The sequence below is a fragment of the Scleropages formosus genome, chromosome 8, assembly GCF_900964775.1.
Source record: "Scleropages formosus chromosome 8, fSclFor1.1, whole genome shotgun sequence".
In the NCBI taxonomy this organism is placed as follows: Eukaryota; Metazoa; Chordata; class Actinopteri; order Osteoglossiformes; family Osteoglossidae; genus Scleropages; species Scleropages formosus.
Window position 1 is genome coordinate 21,508,599 of NC_041813.1, and position 25,411 is coordinate 21,534,009.

Sequence of the window (25,411 nt, forward strand, 5' to 3'; positions counted from 1 at the left end):
TTAAAATCAGATCTGGTATTCCCAGTGATGGTACACTGCATGCACACCTCACGTGTGGATACAGGTGGCACACAAAGCGTTTGCTCCAGATACATTCAGAACATTTTATGCAGCAGTTGCTAGGAAGAAAAATAGCTGGTTGCACAGTATTTGCGCTGAAGCAAAACCTTTTCACTCTCCTACAGACAGATGGATGGCAGAGGACAGATTCTGGGATCAATTCCTTCTGATTGGATCACCAGGGAACTGATAGAGAATTACTGCAATAGTCTGGTTTCCCTCCAGATTTGTCCGTGGCTAATAAGGGGGTATAGTTAAAATATTAAAATATTAAAGCTACTTCAAAAGTCTCTCCCCCATCTGATCTCACAATTTCTACACTCTCTATTGTTTTTCATATTATCCTAAGCAAAAAACAAACTTGAGAGTCCACACATTTTTATGAAACAGAAACATATGATGACACGATATGAAAACAAAGCCACCTAGGAAGAAAGCTCATTGTGTTTACATATTGGGGAAAGCAAAGACAGGAGGTCAACCAGCAGCCATGACAGTGTGGAAATTTGGCAGATTAATATTCCCCCCAAGGGCGAAGGCCATTTGCATGCCATGATGAGCTTGAAGCAACTGATAACCGTCAGTTAAATTGGATGTGGTGTAATTAGTAGCATGGGCATTTGTTACACTTATATATAGCGCATGAAAGGAGGTTTCTTTCCCTTCCATTGAAGACATACTGCAAATGAAAGGGAAAGGAAAGAAGAAACCCACCACGCATGATGGCGATAAAACACACTGCCTTTACCAGACGCCACTGCTATGGGAGATATAGAGCAACCTGCAGAGAGGCAAAATACCTCCCATGACTTCACTGGTAATTTAACTGGGAGTCTTAACATCAGGGGTTCTTCACCTGGAGGTCTGTGGATGGACTTCAGTTGTATGTGAAGCACAGGCTTGCTTAGAAAATACCACAGCCTAAGTAAATAAAAGTTAAATTTATTACTGTCCTATAACTTTCCGTAATATAATTATATGTGTAGGTAATGAAGTTTCAGAGCAATATGCTGAGTGCAATATTAGTTTGAATTTATTTCTGTATACATTTTAAGGTGCTTGGCTTTCTTCATGTTCTTGAAGTGGTTTATAGAAGTATCCCACCAAAACGCATCCATGGCATTACCAGATATGCAACTATTTCAGTAAGCTCGCATGTTTCTTCCCACCTTTTCTTTATTTTCATACATACCGCAGGGGTTCTGTGCACCCAAGTCCTCAACTGGATTTATATGCTAAATTGAATGCATCTTCTATTTCTTTCAATATATTCTTTAAGGGGTCCATGGCCTGAAAAAAGCTAAGAGCCAGTGAAGTGGTACCCAGTAACTGCACCACACTCTGAAGAGCTGTGGACAATGATGGACAATCTTCATGCTTCCAGTATTTTATAAACATTCTAAAAATACCCTGCTATGTTACTGAAAATACAATGCATATAAATAATTAGAAACCCTTTTCAAAAGGAGCTGTTGCTCGAAGCTCAAGATGAGACCACTGAGACCAAATAAAATGGCATGGAAAGAAGTGAGTCAGCTGTATTTATGCACAAACCATACTTCTTTTCAAAGTGACCACACGCAACTGTACCAAACTCCTGAGAGATGCAAGAAAAAAAATAATCAGACCTCCTATTCCAAAAGTCCAAAGACGTAGGAAACCCTAAGACAATTCCCAAAGCATTGCTGCTTTGGAACCGGTGGTCCAAAGTCAGCGAGTCTTTCAGAACTGCTGAGATTCCTGAAAAAGGGAAGAATCCCGATTCACCTCGCAATGACCCTCCATCGCGGCCTCTCACTCTCAACAAATAGATGGCTCCTGATTTAAATACAGCCACTTTATCACGTCCCAAGGGAACATGCAACGTATTCAAGTAATGACTTTTTTCTTGTTTAAAACTTCGAAGAGGTTTTCACCACTAACGGCGTAAATTAAAACTACACCAACCCTAAATTGATCCTGTTGAATAATGACAAGTTTTAGCACTTACGCAAAGGGTGGACATTCGAGTGCTGCTTTCAATGAGTAGAACCAATCCAGTTATTCCGTGTATACTGCCACTGTAACGTTGCCATAGCAATCCACCACGGGTTTCTCCTGTCACAAGCAGCTGATCATGACACGTAACCAATACGCAGGGCTGCCTTCTTCAATACATCAGCCCTGGCAGTGTGTGATCAATACAAAATTCAGCAGGCGTGAATTATTAATCGCATGAAATATACACCACAGTCAATGCCATTGTGTAAGAGGGCACCACAATGTTTACCCTTCTGTGCAGCACTTGTTCTGATTAAATTTGATACGTGCATGCATGGGGGGGGGGGGGGACTTTGCATTTCTGCGAGCCTCCGATCATTACGTATCTGGGCAAGGATTCCTAGCTCAAATTTTGAAGTGCATTCCTTCTAATCTCAGCTTTCCCAAAGAGCACTGGGGATGAAACTGGGCTAATCTCAACGCTCAGTCTTTAATCAGTCAGTCAGTCATTATACTCCCTGCAAGAAACAGTCCAGTAGCGGCCGTGTTGCCGTTCTGCCAAGGGACAAGTGTTTGTTCAGGAATGCTTAGCTCACCAAGACTTCAGAAAATGCCAGAGTCACGCACCATTATTTATATATGCATTGAATAGTCTGAAATACGTGAATGGCAGTGCTACAATTCATAATCCTTTCTGGAAAGGGAAGATTACATTTACATTTACTTACCTGACACTTTTCTCCAAAGCAAGTTATAATCTAAAACTATGTACAACTATTTACCCATTTACACACCAGGGGAATTTGCCTATAGTAATTCACACCTTGGTGATGGGTAATACAGCAGTAGCTGAGAATGGAACCGGAAAACTCAGAATGTAAAGGCAGCAGCTCTAACTGCCATGCTCTCAGCTGCCCCCGGTTTTATTTCATCACCATTTACTTTCAGGGTACCATTAATGTTACAGCACTCAGCTGTGCGTGTCACTGTCTACAGACGTCCCGGAAAACCGTACTAAACAGAAGAAAAGAGATGCCGTTTCACCGGACACTATTAACACTGTTGAAAAAGTCTTTCCCAAAGCACTAGTTCACAGCAGTAAAATGTACCCTTAAAACAGCTAAACGAATAAATGTACAATCGAGAATTTCGTTCCCACGTTGAACTTCTCAGGTACAAGAGTGCTGGGCGCTATTTTCCCCGCATCAGCTTCGATAGTTTGGGGCCAGTTTACGACATTCACCTCAGGGTATCATGCGATATTTCCCGATAGAAATCTTCCTTGTTGGCATTCGTATATATACAGCTTTACATGGTAAGACAGCGTTGATTATTATCCTAATTTTGCAATGTGATGCTAGAGCATTTACCGCTATATAGTGAAACAGTGCGAAAAAAAATCACTGTTTTACTGGTCACTTTGGCTTTTCTTTAGCCAAGGGAAGAATGTGAGTGTTCTGTCCCCTCCCCATCTCGTTTCCATCCCTACTGGCCACTACCTGGAAGAACATCTCAAATCAGCCGAGGAATGAATTTGCTAAAACATGAGAGAGCAAAATTGGGGAAAGAAAAAAAACTGATATATTAAGACTAAAATTACAGTAAACCTTTTCTAGTTTGCGACCACACTTCTGTGGGCATTGCATAAATATGATGAGAACCATGACACTTTGGAATAAAAATCCAGCCAATAATACCTTTGGGTGCCACAGTGCTGTTTACACCATTGGCAACAGAGTTCAGGCCAAATCTTTCACTGCAATATTTACTTAATAATTCTGTTAATAATTTAAGCCCCTGAATGAAGGTACTGTACTAGATATTGGAAAAAAAAATTGCTCGCACCATTACAATCACAAAAATTTTAGCAAAATCACAAAAATCACATTACAATCACAAAGTAACTGCAAGTTGACTGACTTAACTTGACTTTGTAATTCTAGTGTTTACATATCTATTTTATTTTATATACAAATAAAAATTACTAGGAGGGAATCGTCAAAATTCGTAAAAGGTTTTATGCAGCTATTTGTGTGATGAACACTGGTTCACATGTTGGAAGGTAAACTACCTGCACTTAAGAATCGTGAGTTTGCATCCAAGTCTCTTCCTACTAATGTAATGCACTTATTGTATTTTCCGTGAGATGTACGTCGCTTCTGAGAAAAGCATCTGCTAAATGAATAAATTTAAACGGAAATGTTATTGTCAGTGTTAATTCCCAGACATCTAATAACAAATAAAAAGCAAAATGAAGCCACGGAGAAGTTAAAGTGAACAGTTAAGAACATGTCTTTATAAACACTTGGAAAGGCTAAGGGAAAGCTCTATGCACAGCTCTGTATTGTATATAACATAAAAACACAACGTGACAACATAAGAAGAAATATTTCACGGAAGAGAGACCATTCAGCCTTACTAGTATGTCCCTATATACCGTGCACCACTTGCGGGGTTTTTCAAATGCATTTCATTGAAAAAATAAAGATAAAATCAGCAGGCTGGCTGTATTGCTCTGAGCCTTTCTGCAGCCCCAGGAATCGATTGATACACTCGTAGGTCTCTTGGCAGCCAAATACTTTGCTCCAACAAACAGGAACGGCAGCCTTTGATGAATATAGTCAGTAATCCAGTCAATAGGTAGTACTAATGTTGCTGGTTCGCGAAAACGGCTTTGTTTATTTTTTCCGGGCACCACAGCAACCATGCTGAGGCAGACAGCCGTGTCAACCTGAAAAGCAGCGCTCCCTAAGAGAGTTAATCTTGAGAAGATGACTTAGAGTGAAATGCCTGTTATTATTGCAGAAGTTTCCATAATGAACTTATATTAGCAAGCTGTTAACATTTAGACGAGGGGGTCCAAAACCAGGGTACAAGTTGGCATGCTGGCGAAGGAACTCGGCTTACAACCGAAAGGATGCAAAGTCGGCCGATCAGACAGTCGAAAAGCGCGACTCCGGGTCTTTCTCTTCCTTCAGCCTGATGGAGACGCATCTCAGAAATGGTTCCTTAAAGCTTCGCATCTAAATAGACATTTGGACCCATTCAGACACAAATAGATGCAACAACCTCACAGGAAACAAGATGTAAATTACAGTCTTTCTAAAGTCCAACTCCTTTACTTCGGAAATCTGTTTTCTACAGTAGCAGGACATTAAATTTAGTTCTGGCATTTTTTTTGATCCCGCTCCAGTTTATATAAGAGGTAGCCTGAGAACAGCAGCAAGGCCCTTGAACATAATTCATGGTCTATTGATTTAATCAAACCTAACTAATCTTTCAAAAAGATTATCTAAAGAACTTCTGAGAAGGAAAATAAAAAACATGTTTTTGGCTAGAAAAAGTGAGACAATATTGTTGCTCCAAATGTTGCTTGCAGAAGCAGACTTGTGTTCTGTTTACCATCCTGGTTATAGTGATTAGCTCTAAAACTATCCAGTAGGAGAACAAACTAATGGAGCCCAGATAAAGCAGAGTAATTTACATTAGGGAATAATATTTATTAGAGTACTAATATGGACCCATCAAGCATGAATGCATGCAAGCACCATGGAACCATAAAGAATGACTCAGTGAAACAAAAATAGGCTCACATATAAACAAAATGTACAGAATATGTATAGTATGGCACATAGTACGGGCAGTGCTGTTTATACAGATTTACCAGCACATTTTACCAAATGACATTGTTTTAATCCTATAAGAAAACAATAGGCTTTGGACACCTTCAAATCCTTCAATGCACCTTTGCAGTTTGTAGAGATCATTTATATATTCTAACCAGTTTCTCTTAAAGGCAGCACACCACTCATCAAGTACAGTTCAGTTAAACTTTTTTTTACGTGTGACTGTAGAATTAAATTTGTTCATAATTTAGAGCCATTCTCTGGCTGGCGTAGACAGACAAAAAAAAGGAAAAAAAAAATGGACGCATTCCGTGAAGGTTCCCAACACAAGACTTCGATGTAGAAAGTGCTATATAACCTGAGCAGCACTCATAAATGCACACAGACTTTTACTGGGTGAAACTTGGCAATGAATCATCATCTATCCTTATTTCCACTTTTGAAAGTTAGTCACAAAATCAAGACAGTCTCCTTTCGGTATATCTTCAGGAGTCTGAATTATTTATATGAGAAGTAACATGTTCTTGCATGGTAAATGCCATTATTGTTGACAGTTTGGTGGCTTTTCGCTGTCAGAACACCAGCCTCGCATAACATTCTTGTAGTCTACTTTCCAATATCATTAAGACTGAACATTTCATACCTTTTTCTCTCAATTAATTTGCAGCCAGCTATCCAGAGCTTATATTTCATCACTGTGTCACTTTGAAACGGGTGACCAAAAACACACTTTGCTTACAATATTTATGCTACGACCCACACGCTTTATGTGTAACATTCTGTACTGAAGAACGGTCCTTTCACCCCACCCATGCCCCCGGCACATATTAATAGTTAAAAAAGAAATGCTGTCAACACTGGTACGGTGATACATGCTGGAGCAAAAGGCCTTTCCACGTCAAAACAGAACTTCCTTCCCCTAGAGGAAAAACACAAAAGAAAAAAAAAAGGTGCTGCACAAAAGTCACCCAAAGACCACGACGACGACATGTGTCACGCTTCCGTTTGATTTTCTTACTTCTTGGTATTCAGTTGGTGTCCAGTAGTTTCTTTTGCTTTCGGCTGACAACTCCGACATTGTATTCATGTCTTGCTTGTTGGTGTCTCGTAGCCATCTAAGCTAAATCAGAGTCATCAAACTAGATATTTCTCCACAAGCAGTTGTACTTGATAGTTACCATCCCCTCATAGACCATTCTGATGGAAAATAGGCCAATTCCCACCATACAATGGAAAGCAATACATAATGGTCTAATGGTTATCTTAGGCAGGTTTTTCAGAAGGTAATTCATCTCAGAACTGCTCTTTTCAAGTCTTGGAGTCCAACCTTTTTATTCACGTCCCTCACAAGGTATTGATTTGGCATTGTGTTAGGCTTTGCTGCACCTGGTGCTTTCCTCCATTTCCTTACTCGCTGCGCCTCGTACCTCTTTTGATACAGTATGTATGCAACGGTGCCGTCTGCGCCTTTGCCTGGCATTGTTCTTCAGGTCCACGCCGTGATCGCCAAGGGTCGCTTTTGTGACAGTTGAATGGAGGAAAGGGAAGCTGCATGGAGAGGAGGTTTGGAGGAGGCTCACGCTGTGAGGGTTGCGAGTGGCGCTCAGCAGGCAATATCGAAAAATCAGCATTCTTGCAGCCATCTATTCACTTCTCTTTTCCACGCTCCTGCCTCCTGAGTCGCACCCCCTTTCCTTTCCACTTTCTCTCATCCCCAGCATAGGGAGGGTGAAAGTTACAGGGTGGTCGCTTCTGTTGGAATCTCCCAAAACGTCAGCAAATATGGGTACAAGCAAAGCATTAAATTGCCTTTTCACTTACAGGCGCGCATATATAATTGACAATGTAAAAATACAAAAAAAAAGGGGTTGTAACTTTTTCAGGCGATGAAAAAATATTCAGCATAACTTGCAATTCCCTTTAAAGCTACACCAAATATGTTTAAATGGGTAGATGTCAGTTTTTATTGCTGATCAGTTTTCATATGCACAAGACAGCAATTCACTGTCACCTGCATGAACTTTAATAGTGAACTACACAATTATATTTATGTAACGTTTTTCTCCAAAGCAACTTAAAATATCAAGCTTCTTACAATGATTTACCCATTGATACAGCTGGGTAATTATAGGGTAAGTACCTTGATCCTGTAAAACTACCCAGCTGTACACATGGGCAAATAGTTGAGAGTACCGTAACACTGGAAGTTGCTTTTGAGAAAAGCATCAGCTAAATGAATAAATGTAAATGTAAGAAGCCAATCAGCATCATTTAGAGGTTGGATGGAACGCAGACATAGCTTCCACAGGGTCCCTCAACACCACACATTACAGTAGCAAAAAGTAATTGATACCTAACTGTACATTACAGGACAAAAACAGTTGAACCGTGACCTATACAAAGAAAAGTAATATTTCTGCACAACCCTCTATGCTTTGGCAGCTTCATATTCAAAGGTCGGTGCTGAACTTGAAATGTTTTCCTGAAGCAGACCTAACTCCAAAACAAAGGTGAAAAGTTTGTATTCTTAATTCCAATTGTTTTGTCCAGTTCCAGCACCTACTTTAACTTTACACTTTGAAATTTGACCTAACTTGGTTTCCTGTGTTGAAAAAGAAATTAAGAGAAACAACAATTTCTGTTTTTAATTAAAGTTTATTTCCCTGGATGACCCTTGGTAACATGACATGGAAGTGACAAAAGACACAAACAAATATGAAGCAACGGTAACGTGCACTGAACCCGTCATCTTCTTTGACCGTCTGACGGAGGGATATTGCGAGGCGTACCTACATCCCTGGTCAATGTCACGTCTGGCCTTCCAGAACAGTGAAAATCCCACACATTACTGCAATGCAGCATGCAGAGCTACAGCTGATCCTACAGTAAACCCTCCTTTCCGCGTGCAAAAGCTCCTGTTCCAGGGTTACGGATACACCTGCATCTGGGATTGCACGCCACTACAGAACAAAAACACACCCGACAGCGCACGTCCGCACAAGAGCACAACTGTAGCGGTTCACAATGAACCTGTGAACCTCAGTGCTTTCTGTTAAACAGATTTGCTTAACTGTGCCAAAGCCCCTTAAGATTCATACACATTGAGCAGACACAATCTCAGAACAATGAATACCTTTTTCCTCTACAACAGGCTGTTTCATTGGAATTTGCCTACAGCGTACTGATCTTCAGCTTAAAAAATAAGAATGTTGTACCATCTACAGGGGTGGAGTAAAGCTCAAACAACAATGTGTAACCAGATGACCATATTCTTTGATTTCTTTCTTGTTAGCTGTCCTTTTACTGTAGGATTAAAGTGTACTTAAAGGCCTTTTATCTTAAACCAGCCACTGGATTTCTTGCCTGTCTAACCCTCCAACTGTAACCTTAACCCAAGGTCTAACCCTATTTAAATCAATAACCAGCTTTCAGTGCTCCATGGAAACTGTGCATGACTCTGAGAAATCCCAGTTTTACTTTTCTCCAATCATGAATGAATCATAAAGAGGTTCCATACAGGTGAACCTAAAGGAGACTTGCAAATAATCCCCCATGCAATGGCCCCAAAACGCTAACTTCACTTTCACCCTCCAGTTCTACACGTTGATGTTTTATTTGTGTTATGGCCTGTAACATATTTTGTAATGTTAAAATAGCTTATGTAAATGTGTTTTACTGCAGCTGCATAGGGCCGATGACCCTGAGAAGGGAACACATCAGGCTGCAGGCTCACCTGTTGTCAACCACACTGATTCATTCTGCCAACAAAACAAACCACTGTCATCAACCAGTGGGAAACCACACATACATACACACACTGTCAAAACAACAACAACCCGGTGCCAACCATACCAGCTGTCAATGTAACAACCACCTGCTAAATATCTATCCGCAGCAAAGGTCAGGCAGAGTACCACCTGCTGTCAGCATAACAACCACCTGTTACATTTATCGACATTTTGCCGTCAACGGAAATACCAACTGCTGTCAAAACAACAACCACATGGTTCTCGCTACACTGGCTAACAACCGCTGTCAAAGTAAGAACCCTGTGGTGTCGAATATGTCAATAGCTTCCATGACAGAACAACCACCTATTGTCAAATATATTGACAATTCCTACCAACCAAATGAGTGCTTGCTGTCAACCTAACAACCACATGTTGCCAGCTACCCTGACAGCTGCTGTAAAAAGGCAAAGTGCCACAGTTATGTAATTGGTGTGATCAGTAGAGTCTGCTGCACAACCATCCAGATTGTAGCCCTAGGGAACAAAAAGCAGCGTAGTGACTGAAAGGACCCAAGTTCCAATCCCACTTCTTGCTGTACTACCCTTGATCTTAGGCTGAACTGACACAGTGAAACTTACCCAACTGTATAAGTAAATCACACACACTGCATTAAATCCCACTGTCTCTGTAGAAAAAGGATGTCAAGGGGAAGAGACACCTATCAGCTAGACCAACACCTATTCTCAAGCACTACATTTCTTGTCTTGTCTCATCTGAACCCTAACACTGTATTTACTCTTACTCTAGTGGGTGTAACTGACAGGTGCCTCTGTGTTAAAACTCGCTGCCTTTGTAGGGCAAGGAAGTCAAGGAAAAAGACACCTGTCAACCACACCAACACCGGCTGTCAAGCAGGTAAACTGCGTAGAACCACCGCAGCTGGCCATAAAATTACCACGAACCTGTTGAACAACAGAACACAGTCCACTCAGTGCAGTTATGCTTCGAATCCTCACAATGTTCGCCAGGGGCCTCATATTGAGGAGATTACCTGCTCCTCCAAAATGACTAGCTAAATTGAAGGTATCTTCAAGTCAGTGGACAAACCGACACTGCAAGATAATGACTCGGGGGCTGAACTGCACTGGAGAGTGCTCTTCACTGGAGTTCAGAACAGCACCATTATCTCCTCACAGCTGTTCGGCCGCTCAGGTAATCAGAGCGAGCCAATGAAAGCCACACAAAAAGGAAGGTGAACCAACAAGACGGCTGGAAGAGTCTCCTTAGGTCCTTCCTGAAAAGAAAGTCATCTATTATCACTTATCACTGGAGAATTATTTCCAGCACCTCTGCTATCTTGTTGAGAATTCATTTTCTGGTGAATTGTGCTCAGGACCCTATTTATTAATTTGAATATTTTCAAAGGAGAGGGAATATTGAAGCCAGACACTGCGTAAAAATATGAGGCATTCTCTGGTTCTTTATGAAATCGTGAAGAGTGTGGGTGAATGAAAAAGCCCTCCAGAACAAGAATTGCAGATAATAAAAATCAAAAGCTAGCAAATCGGAAAATCGACTACACAAATTTTATGTTCTGAAAAAGGGTGGCAAAGCAACGTGAAGCAAAGGCATCACAAATACTTGAGAGGGCAGTGAGAAATATCGAGCAGAAATAGGATACAGAGCATATATTAACAGCTAGAAGATGCATTTTTTGCATGTGCGTGAAGGTGGTGCACAGGAAATGAAGATATGAAGCATCCATCATCCATGGTGCTGTCAGTTTTTCAACCAAGGTGAGCTCATATTGGCTGGTCTGCCTCTCGGAGCAGACCGTCCATGTCAGGGCTTTGTAACTAATGAAGCTCGAGCACAGCCGCAAGGTCAAAATCAGGTGGGCTCCATGGCAACTGCAGAACCCACAACCTTTATCAAACAGGAGGCAAGCTGAACTTCCACAGATTCCAGAACGTTTTTTGGAGAACATTTGAGGGCTCTGAAGTTTAACGTGCTGCAGGCATGACTCACTTCTTTCTTGATACTGAAGACACAAATTCGAGACACACTAAACACTTCACAGACAGTGAATGGACACTTTAGTGTGTTTTTGTGAATACCAAAAGGAATAAAGTACAGCTCACTTCAATACACAGAACTTCTGCTCCACTCCCTCAGCAGGAAACAGATGTTACCATACTTCAGAGAAAATGGAATAATCTGATTTTTTTTTTTTTTTTTTTTTTTTTTTAACTCCAGCATCTTTTACAATGGAAAAAAATGTCACAAACACATCCTTAGTTACTATTTTTATATTCATCTATGCACCATACATTAAATTACAGACTGAAAAAATGTTTTTGGTTTTGACTTTCCCCGAGATCTGTCCTTCTGTAACAATAAGCATCTTGTGAAAATGGTATCTGAAGACGTCACTAAACCCAGGCGGGTTCAGGAACAGAGTACCTCTTTTTTCTCTTTTCTCTCTATTTTTTGCATCCCACAGGAAGGGTCAGTTAACAAGAAGACGAATTTAAAAGCGGAAAAGGAGCAAGTTTTTCCAAACAAAATATTAAAGACCTGTTGGGGTGGATTCTTTAAATTATTCTTTTACTCGCAGTCTATTGACGAGAAGTTATTAAACTCGCTTCACAATCAAATGGAATTCTGTATCAAATTTGTCATTGTCTCGTGAGCAGTTACTGAAGCTCTTCTCACGCAAACTGTCTTTATCCAAGGAAAGATACATGTCCTTGAAATTCTAATCCTGCAAGCAACTCAGTCTTCCTATTTATATTTCCAAGGGTATCAATATTTCTCCTCTGAAAGATGCTCCATGTTCCAGTGCACATTCCTGGCCAGCAGGAAACACTCCCTCACGCTGCCTCTGGGTAACCGCGATTGTGTGGGAATGCAGCATGTGTCCATCCTTGTTATTATTCAGAACTGTTTGCTGTGCTATTGCTTCCTTCAAGGAGACAGGAAGCTGTGGGGAGGGCAGCATCTGCAGGTGTTAAGTTGCTGCATCTAGAGTCACGGGGCTGGATAATGTATCAGAAGGCATTTTAAACAAAAATCAGCTGAAGCAGAGCCAAAAAGCCCAAGGACCAACTGAGGGCACTGAATCTCACAGGCAAACTTAATCCCACCTCATGACTTCTCCGGGATAATGCTGTACCTCACCCTTATCCCAGATTTTTTTTAAAAAAAAGAGGGGAACGTTTGTCACCGCAGCTGAAAGTTTGACACAGACACTCACAAGAAACCCTCAGTGAATGAGTGACTAAAGCATCCTGGGCCAAACTCACCCCCCACAGCACACCCCAGGGCAAGATGCCATCTGCTGTAAATTCCTGGTCTGCCAGAGACCTGTAGGGAGCAGGTTGTCTCCAAGCACCTAGCATGTACCAGAGGTGGAGTGTAGCTGGTCAACCCAGGTGTAGGGTTTATTAACAGTGAGTAAGGGGCAAACCTTAAGACGTCGCTTACAAAACACAATCAAGACTGCTTACATGGATTAATCAATGTCATTAGCATTCCTTTTTACACACACACACAATCTGAAACCACTTGTCCCATACGGGGTCGCGGGGAGCCGGAGCCTAACCCGGCAACACAGGGAGCAGGGCTGGAGGGGGAGGGAACACACCCAGGACGGGACGCCAGTCCGTCGCAAGGCATCCCAAGCGGGACTCGAACCCCAGACCCACCAGAGAGCAAGACCCGGTCCAACCCACTGCGCCACTGTGCCCCCCTCATTCCTCCTTTCTTTAAATCAAATCACCACTTTACTCATATGCAGAATGTGGCTCAATTATTCAAATACTTCATGTGTAAAAACTGCGGAGAAAGAAAAACAGCTACTTTCCGAGATAGTGCGCGGTAATCCCAGGAGCAGATGTGTGTGTTGAGTGTAAGAGCCCATCAGAATGATAAGTCCCACCCCCCCCCCCACCGCCTCCAGCTGCGCAGCCCGTTAAGGGTGTTAATTTGCTGGAACGTGGTAGAACGGCAGTCGTTCATTAGGCTCTGCTCGCTCCGTGGGCATTCGATCGACATCCGTGGCACTGCTGGCAAACTTCTTCTCACCTGCGCTCATTTCTGTCACACCTCTCTGTGCCCCCTAGAAGAATGTACACAACCACTTGCTGGGCTGTGTGACCACACGCAAGTAGCCTCCTGACACTATGGATCAAAACATACTCACTCACTGTCATGAACTGCATGTCCTGTCCTTATCTAAGGACAGATACACGTGGTCTTCGTCACGGACAGAGGGCCCGTCCCAGACTCACTGTGCACAAAGCGGAGGGTTGAGGGGTCGGTGCAGCCTAGATGGGATGTCTTTCCATCACACACACAGATACCCAGTAAAAGTGACTTTTAACACTGAGCTACTTACATTGAATTATCCATTCATACATGTGGACAGCTTGTATCAATTCAGGGCAAGTACCTTGATAAGACATGGGATTCCAATCTTGGCCCTTTCAATGCGAAGACAGGAGGTCTAACAACTACATTACCTGCTGGCCAGGAAACTGCCAAAACAATAGTAATAATTGTAATAAATCTTTACTGTGCCTAACTAATCATCCCCGGTAGCCGAGGGCTTCCCCTCACTACTGCCCCCACCCATAATGGTAGACTGGATACTTGTAGAGCTTGGTGTTCATAGGAAACACAGAACAGATGACAAGAGAAACAAATTATTATCCTACCCTATGACAAAACTGCCATTTAACCATCCCTCCTTCCACATACAAATCCCACACACTCCCTGCAAGAGAACTACAGCTAGAGCTGCAGAGGATGGTATACAAAGAACACCTGTGTACCACACTTCCCTCTCACAGAGCACAGCACAGACAGATGTGGGGTTTGTGGCTATTGAAGACACCAAATCAACAGGCACATGGCGCTGCAAGGAGTGCACCCCAACTGGTAAACCTGTGAACCTCTGCATCGGCCTGCCCATCCATAACTAGAACCAACTATGTCAAAGTCAGTATATAATTAAAGTACTGTATGCTCTTATTACTTGAAAGTGGTTACAAACAGCTTTGCTTGTGTGCATGCTTACTGTAAAGTCTCCATTTATAACATGAAACTATGTTCAGGGTTTTGGGAAATAGTTTTTCCCCAAGTTGTGTGTCAGTGTGTACGTGTGTGTGTGTAAATGCCAATGAGGCAGGGTTGCGTATGAGAGGGCAGGAGCGAGGAGGTGAACAGCGCAACTGTATACATCGTCACAGATGGAGATTGCCCCAGTCCAGTGAGCAGACGCTGAGGGACGGGGTGCAGGACCTGGAGGGAGAAACCCGGAGAAAGCAGATCACTTCTGGACCATAGCTGCGTTTCATGGAGAGCAGCACCTGAACTTGCAATCAAAAATCCTGCCTTTTCAGCAAATTGCTCTGTTCCCTACATTTTCCTTTTTTTAAGGAGCACATTTCTTCTGACAGCAAAAACACAGCGTGATTCAAACAGCCTATACAAAAAAAAAAAAGCCCTCCAAAGGAGGATGTCTGTGTTCCCAGAATTCATCGGAGACACACATTATTGACAGGAGTGGGATAGAGAGGCTCCAAGAGTTCACGACAGCCTTGACCCTACAGCTTCCAGTCCAGTAAAACTTCACGCCAGTCTCATGAGGCGCAACATGCCTTTTAATCCCTTTTGTCAACATTGCTTTATACCCCGGTGCCTTCCAAAGACAGAGCACTTCTTAGGAAGAACCAGGAACAGTGTATCCTGCACTCAGCGCTGTTGCTGAGTGGTTAACAGCACACACGGTCATTGACGGCCTGCCTGAATGACTATGCCATTGTTGGGCCATATTCACTCATGTTTACTTTAGGAAGCACTCTCAGTACATTTGTTAATGCACGTATCTGCAATCAAAGAGGCACAACCTACTGATGCTGGCCTCTCTAGAGGTGGTCCATCTTTTGCATGTGCATTGCTTACAGGCATACAAGGAACAAATATTGATAGTTATTAATTTGCCAGTAAAGACCTACAGCATGCATGATAATGTACACCTTTGTTTAAATAAACTGGAAAGCTGTACCTATTCTATATTTTTGTGAGGGAAATGAAAATAGCGTACAGGCAGTCCCCGGATTATGAACGAGTTCTGTTCCTCAATCTGTCTTTACGTCGGATTTTTACGGAAATCAGAACAGTTAGGTAAGGTTTGTGTCCAATAGTCAAATGTTTGTCTTATTATATAGCACAGTATATCGTGTGCCTTTCTATGCATAAACATTAAAGAAACACCTCCGGATACACTAAAACATCTTTAATATAACAATACCGTAATAACACAACGCAATAATGGAATGATAACAATAATAATAAATGTAACGACAGTATTTATAACACACACAGTCTGAGACAACTAGTACCGAGCAGGGTCGAGGCAAACTGGACTCTAACCCAGCAACACAGGGCGCAAGGCCAAAGAGGGAGGGGACACACAAAGGACAGGACGCCAGTCTGTCACAGGGCACCCAAGCAGGATTCAAACACCAGAGCGGGACTCAGCCAAAGCCCCTGTATTTATAATACAAACATATAAAACCATAATAGATGTTACTATAGCATTTACAGCTGAGAGCGAGAGGAGGAGGAGAGAAACAATGTGTGTGTGTGTGTGTGTGTGTGTGTGTGTGTGTGTGTAGGTATATAAAACAAATTCTATTGTTCGCTTTTCCATTGTTCGTTGGCGTTTCACCTTTTTTTTTCGATCGCTTTATTATTTCCACTAGTTTCAGTCATGATTGTTTCCGTGTGTTACTGTGTTGGGCTTTAATTTTTTTTCTAAAAACAAAAAAAAAAAAATTGAAGCCAAATGCAGTAACACACAAGACACTTAACAGCAATGTGGTCCATGTCATACTGAGCAGGCAGGAAACTGAGATATGTGTATATATATATGTATGTATGTATGTATGTATGTATGTATGTATGTGTGTGTGTGTGGACCCAATCGCGGGATCTTTATTGTTGGTACACAAGGGAGCAGGTGAGATTTGTAGTCGAGGACAGGAGTAGGTCGGTCGATGCACAAACGTAGGTCTTGGGGAGAATCCGATGTCGTAGCGGAGGAGGCGATGCAAGTGTCGGGAGCCGTAGACGTCAGGAGCGGAAACAAGGGATTGAGGAGAACGAGAGACTGAGAAGGACGGGTAGTAGGGTGTCCCGGTTTCACTCGAGAGCACTGGAGAGACGGGTTTCTCAAATGAGATTCCACAGCCGGGTTGTGCAGGTGCGGCTTCTTTATACCTCGCTGTTCTGATTTCAGGCCGGTATGGACATTCGCGGCGAGGTCGTGAGCGTGACAGTCCGACCTGGGGCTCACGCGCCCACAAGCTGACGAACGGCTGTAGACACTCAGTGCTTTTATGCACATCGCAAAGTAGTGTCCGTTTCTTATTACAAATCACTGAATGTACAGTAAATCGAACTTTCAATATAATAGGCTTCACATTCACATTTATTCATTTAGCAGATGTTTTTCGCCAAAGCGACGTATATATCATAGAAAATACAATGTGTGTATTACATTAGCAGACAGAGAGACATGGATGCAGATGCGTGATTTAGTGCAGTTTGTTACTTTCCACCATATGAACCAACGTTCATAACACGAGAAGCTGCATAAAACTTTTAGAATATCCACGATTCTGGATCACCTTGAAAAATTTTAAAAAATTTAAAAAAAAATGGGGGTGGTTCGTAACTACTGGTTGTAGGCAAGTCGGACGTTCGTAACCCAGGGATTGCCTGTATTTGTAAAACACATACCTGCGCACTTTACTATTTATATTTTAGGTTGACATGTTCTGTATCATACGACATCATGGACAAAGGAAAAAGACATTTAAAGGTATTGCAGGTTATCATTCGTAAATTGTTTTTCAAATCTGCTGACTGTTTCTGATGATTAGGTAAATTAAATAATAGGTAAATTAGGTGAACTAAATAACAGTACGTATTGCCATTTGCCAGCTGCTTAAAGCAGTAGTAGTCTGAGAACCTCACAGTAGGGGAGGACGGGTGTGTCCAGTCGTGATATCAGTGGACAAGCGCAACTTCCGGCAGGGTTTGTGGTCCGTAATTCTGACTTTCTCAGTGCCATGACTTCACTTTCCAAGCGTCTGGTCCCTCACCGCCCTCCTCTCGCCACAGGGTCCCCAGTCCCCCAGCACTCACACACCCTGCCATTGGAGTGTGGAAGCCCCACGGCTGATGGATACAGGGCCATTGTCAGGCCACATCTCCATACAGGAGAGTCACACTCAAATAAAGCAAATGTCTGGCGATGCAATTTTAATGAGTGGTAGATTAGAAATCCGGATTTAGAACCAGAGGAACAAATTAATATTTCAGAAAGGAACCAATCTCCATCTAAACTGGAAAGCCAGGGAGAATGAGTCGGCGACGTTCCTGAAGATGCAATTGTCTTCCATTTTTTATGGTAAAAACAACTTCTGTCGGAGTAAATTTTGCCGCCACACTCTGAAAAAAGTTATTTGCAGCAATGAGAAGTGTCTCCATCTGTTTTGTTGAGTGTATAAGTGGCTGAGTGGACTTAGCCCGGTGTCAGGGTGGTAAATAAATCTTCTTACTTCTTCCAGATAAGGACTAAAGAGAAAGGATAAACCTGACATGAAATGCTACCCCACCCGACAGTGTACTCTCTCTCGTGCGCACACACACAGTTCTAGACTCACAGCTGTGCATCAGTGATGCAATGCTGATGCAAAGTAGTAATCACCTAACAGAAGGGAGGCATAGAAACAAAAAAAAGAAAAAAAAAGGGTTTGAGTCTGTTTTACCAACAAGTACAAAAGAGCAGTTTCAAACAGGGACAGGGGGTGAGAGACGCACAAGGAAAAAGAAGGAAATCCGGTGACAATTTATCCAAAACAACGCGCAGTTTTATCCACTTACAGTGCTGAATGTTAAACAGATATAATTGTTGAATAATAATTTCAGGTTATTATATAACAATTATGTACTTGAGGTATGTACGGGCATTTCTGGTGTTCATCCTTGGTTTGTATATGTACCACGTAAAAACTGTGGTGCACATCCTTAGGAAGGCAGGACTGTAGGCTTCAATATTGGTGAGCTCCGGCGGGTGTAAGTCTAACTAAGGCAGCAAAAAAGCGGCAATGTGTAAATTGTTGCAATAGCCAGTAATAAGGAGCCCACCGAGCAAAATAAATCACAGAACGAGTAACATTTGTGGGCTTTGAACAAAAGCTGTAACATCGGTTCCGTCAATACCTCCACTGCCGTTGTGTCAACTGTATTTAAACTGCAGGATATACCGAACACCTGTAAAATGTGTCGGAGCAGCTCTAGCAGCATGCAGAGACAAAGCAGTTGGGCTGGGTTCCAGTGCCCAATGCTGCACATTCATTATAAGTCGGAAACTAATTACAACTAAAATTTGTTGCTGCTAATTTAAAACATTTCTCCTTTCCTGGCACAGGGAAACCCATTAGCTGTTGCAGTGCTTTAACAGGCAGATTTTCCATCAGGTGGCAACACGCAGGTGTGGTGCTTGGGTTTATGGGAAGCCCAGCCTAGACATTGTGCGACTCCAGAAAAGTCTGCACTTCTATTTTACTTATTGACATAGAATAAGGTCAACAATGTAGCCCTTTAACACCCATAGATCTCATGTAACGCTTATAACACAGTATCGCTTCCCTCTAAAATTTAATTAAAATAAGCTCTGATTTATAAAATTTCAGGAATCAAGGTTAAGGATAAATATTTGTACAGAAGTTGTTTATATGCAGCAATTGTGATTTTTCTTTGCTCAAGATGTACAGTTGTTGAATTGTTGGAAAGGCATCTTTCAGATTTATTAAAACAAATTAAGTGTGGGCTGATAACATTACATAGTTTGTTCAAAGTTGCTTTGGAGAAAAGCGGTCTGCTGAATAAATACATGTAAATTAAAAAGCAATGCCATTTTCGGAGGTAACATGACCAGGACAGGAAAGAATAAGGCACATATTGAATAATGAATACAATCAGTAATAACACATTTAAGCAAGGAGGACTGCCTAGGACTGTCATAGTTGTGTAGAACCAGCAGCTCACCTTTTTGCTTAGCTGCATGCCACAATCAATCTGTCAATGGTAGAGTGGCCATAAAGTGTCAATCAAACATTTTGCAGTCAACCAGCTAGATTTGTAGATGACATTGTCCTATGAGAAAGTTCATTGGTATTGGTCACCGAACAGTAAAGTAGGAGTTCTGACCCATCAGAGGCATGTGGGGTCTGTTTAACTGCACCCTTTGAGACACAGTATTAACCCGTTGTTGAGCGCGGATCTCAGGTGGACTTGTTGAAGATTTCCACAGAAGCACTACAGGAGAGAATGCTGGGAATCTAGGGTCAGGGGGCAAAATGTCCAGTAGAAAAGCACACCATCTAATGGAGGAGCTCACAAAGATGCTGAAGAGCTCATCCAATGGGCTAGAGAGAACAAACCCTCATGGGATCAAAATTTCCAGTGATAATTTGCACAGGTGTCTCCGTTACACGAGTACGTGCGTAAATAAAACCTTTCTGAAATTTGACAGAACACGTAAGACTAAATGGCCCATGAGCCCATAGGCCTCCTCTGTCAAAATGGGAAATTGGCACTTCACATCAGTGATGTGGTTCTTCCACCAGGCCACAAGCTGCAGGTTAAGTGTTGAGATTTGAAACTGCCCATTATTCTTCCCCACATGGCCACTGTATGACGTATCAGGAAGGTTTGTTTTACTAGCACTTTATCATACTCTGTATACAGCAGAAGTCCCCAGGATTACTTGTGATTTACAGAGAGCTGGAAATTGATGCAAAGAAAAGAAAAACGCACTTACAGACTTTAATTTTATCTTGCTCAGTAGGCCTTATCTTTAACATCCTTTTTTATGTCCACAAATCTGCTTAATTCTTTTATGAAAGCTTAATTTTCTTCCAGATTGTTTTAAGATGACACTATCAGAAATCTGTGTTTATCAACTCTGTTTTTTATCACTTTCATTAAAAACTTAAAAGCATGCAGCTTCCGTAAACTTGAAAAGTAGCGTGAAAAACTGCAAGAATCTTTGAGCTGCCTAGGTCGTTTAGGGACGAAAATATAATCAGTGTTTGCGAGAATTCCACATGAGCTATAAGGGTATTGGTGAAGTGAGAACAGCGATGAGAAAAAGAACAAGCTCCAGCCATACATGTTCTTGCTTTGCGTCCTCACTGCCTTTCTTCTTGTAGTTTTCTCTTTGGTACAGTCTACAGTAGTGGTGGCCTGAGGGACCTGCCATTTGATCTGATTGTATGGCCATCGCTCTCTTTGCCAAGGTAAGCTTTTCACTAGCAAGCTGTAACCCTATGCTCATGGTGCATGCGTGCTTGGCTGTGCCAGCCACGTTCCGGCCTGCGAAAGGCAAGCAGAGCAGACCTTCAGGTCCTCGATCGATACCAGCCTCAGCTGACATCAATATGCATGACCCCATGAGGTTCCACACTGCTGCACATCCTGGTGGGAAGACACGCGTGTATCTCTCTACATCTGTACATACAGAGGGGTGCATAAGTTATGTCTGTTTGTATGTGATTATATGTATATAAGATCTGTAAGACCTTTGCAGTTTTCTGTTTTTGCCACACCTTTTGGCAATAAATTCAACCAGATCTATTTGTCAGTTATAATAATATGTGTATGGAGCCCGAGAAAAATGGTCAGAATTGTTCTTATTGAATTTCTGTAGTTAGCTGTTCAAAAATGGGACAGCTAGTAGCATACTGGTTAGAACTCCTGCCATTCGACCCAAAAGGTCACAGGTTTGAGTCCCATCTTGAGCTGTGGTAGCCTTGAGGAAGGTACTTACCCTAAACTGATGCAGTCTAAGTTCACTACCACGTAAATTATTAAATAATTCTAGGTAGCTTAACATTATAAGTTGCTTTGGAGAGAAGTGTCAGCTAAATGAATAAAAGCTATCAAAGATGTGAAAAGGAAATTGTCCCTGACGTTAATAAACCTAATTAATGGGTAATTGCAGTGAGTCAATTAAATACAGCCAGGCTGGATTTCGGTCAGACCTATCCTGTTTCATTTTCAAATATTTCAATTGCAGAGAAGTCGAGTTGGAAAAAAGAATTAAACAGAGGCACATCATGCCACACTCAGTGGAAATTTATAAACTCAAGAGAAAAGTTAAAACTCAATTGAACCACTGTGCAAAAAGACAAGATACATGGGAACGTGGTAAAGCTTCAACCACTGCTCATTGAAAAGAACAGGAAAGCTCATCTATAGCTCGCCAAAAGTACCTGGATATCTCTCAAGACAACTGGAAGAATGTTTAGAGCAAGAACCAGAAGTATGGTAGTGGCAGTTTGATGGTCTGGGGATGTTTTGCTGTCCCAGGACCTGTGTATCCTGCTATCGCTGAAAGAACCACGAAATCCTCTTTGTATCGAATTCTAAAATTTCTAGTGTCTACCCGAGATGCTATGAGAGGTATGTAGACTTCTCTTGATCCTTTTCCCAAACTACACCTTGATTAGGAAAGGTTTTCTTGCAGAAGAAGAAAGATTAACAGATCAAGGCATTTTTAAGTTATCTGGTGCTCCACCTTCAACAGGTTGTCTGTAAGAATGCTTAATTTAGGTTCTTGAACCTCTTCTGTTCTGAAGCAAAGCAACTTGTTCTTCATTACATTTACATTTATTCATTTATTCACTTTTCTTTTAAACCAAGGGCTAAAGGGTATTGCCATAAGGCTGTTTTTGAATGCATAGTGAGAAGCTCCAAATCAGTATCAAGGAAGACTTCATCAAAAATGAGCGTATGTGTTGTGTGCTCATCCAGGACCCCTTGAGCACTCTTATTGGTTTGTAATTTTGTATTAGCTAGCGTGTTCCTTAGGCCTGGCAGAGCCCAGGTGGGTGTACTGTTACACAGCAGAAGCACCGACAAGGCTTGTATTATCTGTGGATCAGATGCCAGACACATCCTATTAAAGCAATCATGGTGCCATCTGTCTAAATGGGGTCTCATATTGTAGACACCACCACTGTGTTGGATCCTGTTCCTTACTAATAGAAAGAAATTGACAAGAACAGTTGAGTAAACTATGGATAAAAGCAGATCAAGCACTGAGACCAAAAGAATTTCATTCCAAAATACAGAGCGCACAGATGCACAAAATCAAATTGACATTCACACACTTCTCACACAGGCAGTTAGGCCCCAAAATGCACTGTTAACTTGCTTCAAGTTTAGTCCTAATTGTTACTTATGACTGTTCTGTAATGTATGAACTATTTCTGTGCCAGAACTTTGTTCACCTTTATCCTCAATGCACATAAAAAATGTGAAAGTCAATCAGAAGCACATGTGTCAATGGAAGATATCAGCAAGAAACTGATTTCCCTCACCTCTATGCAAGCACTACTGCCAGGGATGGGGGGGGGGAGAGAGGGGGGGGAGAGAGAGAGAGAGAGAGAGAGAGAGAGATCCCCTCTTCTCTGCTTTCTACTTTTGCACATAGAGAAGTGGCGTGAACAGGTGACAGATGGCAGCCTCATTCCAGCGCTTTCACTAAAATGATTTTTATTAAGCTTAAACAAGTGTTAGGGCTGTTAATTTCCCATGGCGAGCAGAATACTAACAAACAGCTCTGTTATTTTGAAGGCTCCTCTAGCAACATATGGACACTTCATTTTCTGCAACAGTGGACTTCCCCAAGCAGTAGCTACCAAGGTATCCAGGCCTCCAAGAACCTGATTCCTCCCAGCCAGACCTCCACCCACTGATTCAACCAATAGCTGTCTCACGCTTGCTTCCCAGGGGCCAGTGAAATGGGTGTACGCCTGTGGATGCGGTTGTTCTGGTCAGCAGCATCGCCATGGTAGCAGAATGGTGCGCACCCGTCCTATAAATTCCGCTTTTATTTCACTTTTTGCTTTGGCACAGCTGGTGTGGAATACACTAACAGGTCCCAGAAGGAGCTTTCCCCACACTTCAGTCTCACTGCTGTAGGTGCTCCCAAAGTCTTTGCACAGCAATCTCCTCCTGAGGAGAATCCCCAAAGGCACCTGCTTCACAATGACTGGGCCTGACCAAAAATAAAAAAAAAAAAAAAAAAAGAAAGAAAAAAAAAGCAGCAGGTGGTGATGGGAGAGAGAATCAATTTTCTAAGACTGAGCACCAGGTAAGAGACCCCTCCTGGAGATGAGAACAAAGTAGAGTTTTGCTTTAGTCAAGTATGGATGACACCCACGGGAGCCAGTTAGGGCCAAAAGTGGCATATTCACAAATGCCACCCAGTGGCCTGTAAGGTGTTGAACAGGAGGCAGCTCCTGGGATGAGAACTCAATCCAAAGGGGTATGTGGTCTGAGGATTTTGGACTGGATGGTAAATGCAGGAAGACAGAAGGGATATTCAAGCATGTATGAGGATGATGCAGAGAGACTTCAAAGCAGATAATCTAGAAATGACACATTTCTTCCCCTCATCACACTTGGTGTAAACCCTGGAACTAAGTACAGGGTGACAAGCAACTCCTACACTGCATTCTTACAATTAAGAGGTTTCACTGTTTTCTTTACACTCCATGTCATGTTTTCTTCAATTATGGCAGTTTGTTTACCCTGTTTGCCCACTGTAGATCATGGGATACAGTGAGCCTAAGTGGCACCACTTCGAAAACTCATCAAGTGTCAGTCTAAATCCCACATCATTTACATTTTCTTAATACATTGTTACACTGGTTCTCCATCACAATTTACCCTTTGATTTGATGTTTTGTGCCACCAAATTGTGCCAAATGAAAAATGTTTTCTTTTAAATAATTCAATTAATCTAAGTAGAATCCTTTAAAAATGTGTACACTTGGTAAAATGCTACAAAAATAGTTACATCATTAATTTTATGCCGTTTCAAAAACGAAGCTATTAAACTGTTCAAAGACTGAGTCACAAGTAACTCCAGCTACAAAGGAAATTTTATTAGATTTAATTAAAGCATGTTTCTCAGCATCTGTTTTCCATATTATATCTTGCATCACAAATAAAACACTGTCTACATTTCATCTAATTGCTTTTTCCTCCTATTTCCATGCAATGCATGAGTAACTCAACATCGCTGTTTTCAGGGCATGCCAGAAAACACAAATTTGGAGTCACCAGACATGAACTGGAAATGGGCCCATGAATTATCAGAGTGATAAACTCAGAAATACTGAGACATCCAATCACAGCACAATTATTACCCCACGGACTCTTCATCAAAGAGAAAGTACAACGTAAAAACCTGGAAAAACAGAACCAACAGTCAAACCAGGGTAAAAAAAAAAAAAAAAAAGCTCAACAAGGCATTTTGCCACCCCCGATTTGTGTCTTGGGTTCTTTTTCCAGCTCTTTCCATCCTGCTCTCTCCTCCCAAATTGGCTTTGACTATCTGCCAAATTCCTGAGCATGGCTACAGTGACCTGGAGAAGGACAGAATGAAGGTTTCAGTTAGGCTGGAGAAAACTGGAGGAACCCTTTAATCCCTGCTTTACTGTAGCCCATATGAATGTGAAAATGACACCAATGGTAGATTCTCAAGAACGTTTGCTTTCAGTTGAGCAGTAAATTTTGCCCAGTGCAATAATCAAAACTTGCTAATTTTCAATGTGTACATTTATTCTGTTGAATATTTTACTAAACAATCTGATGCACATTACTGAAGACCAAAACAGCAGGGCTCAAAATTGAACATAAAATGGTAAAGTACCTGGTGATATGTCAAGTTTCTTATCCACTATAATAACCAAAAATTCTTGCCATGTGATAAAAATGCTTAACTGAATATTGACAGCAAGAGAGCTTAGAGTTGACCAAAGTTGCCAAAAACAATTCCTAAGCAACAGTGCTCAACCAAAAATGTACTCATGTAAAAGAGTATAAGGTCAACAAAAATATTCCATTATTTCAGTTACACAG

The 25,411-nt window shown here is 41.8% G+C and overlaps 1 protein-coding gene across 1 annotated transcript in view; it reads right to left on the bottom strand.

The window, feature by feature from the left end:
• Positions 1–25,411, bottom strand: part of LOC108937209 (glutamate receptor ionotropic, kainate 2) — a 152,927-nt gene that overhangs the window by 104,369 nt on the left and 23,147 nt on the right. The gene's annotated exons all lie outside the window — the stretch shown is intronic.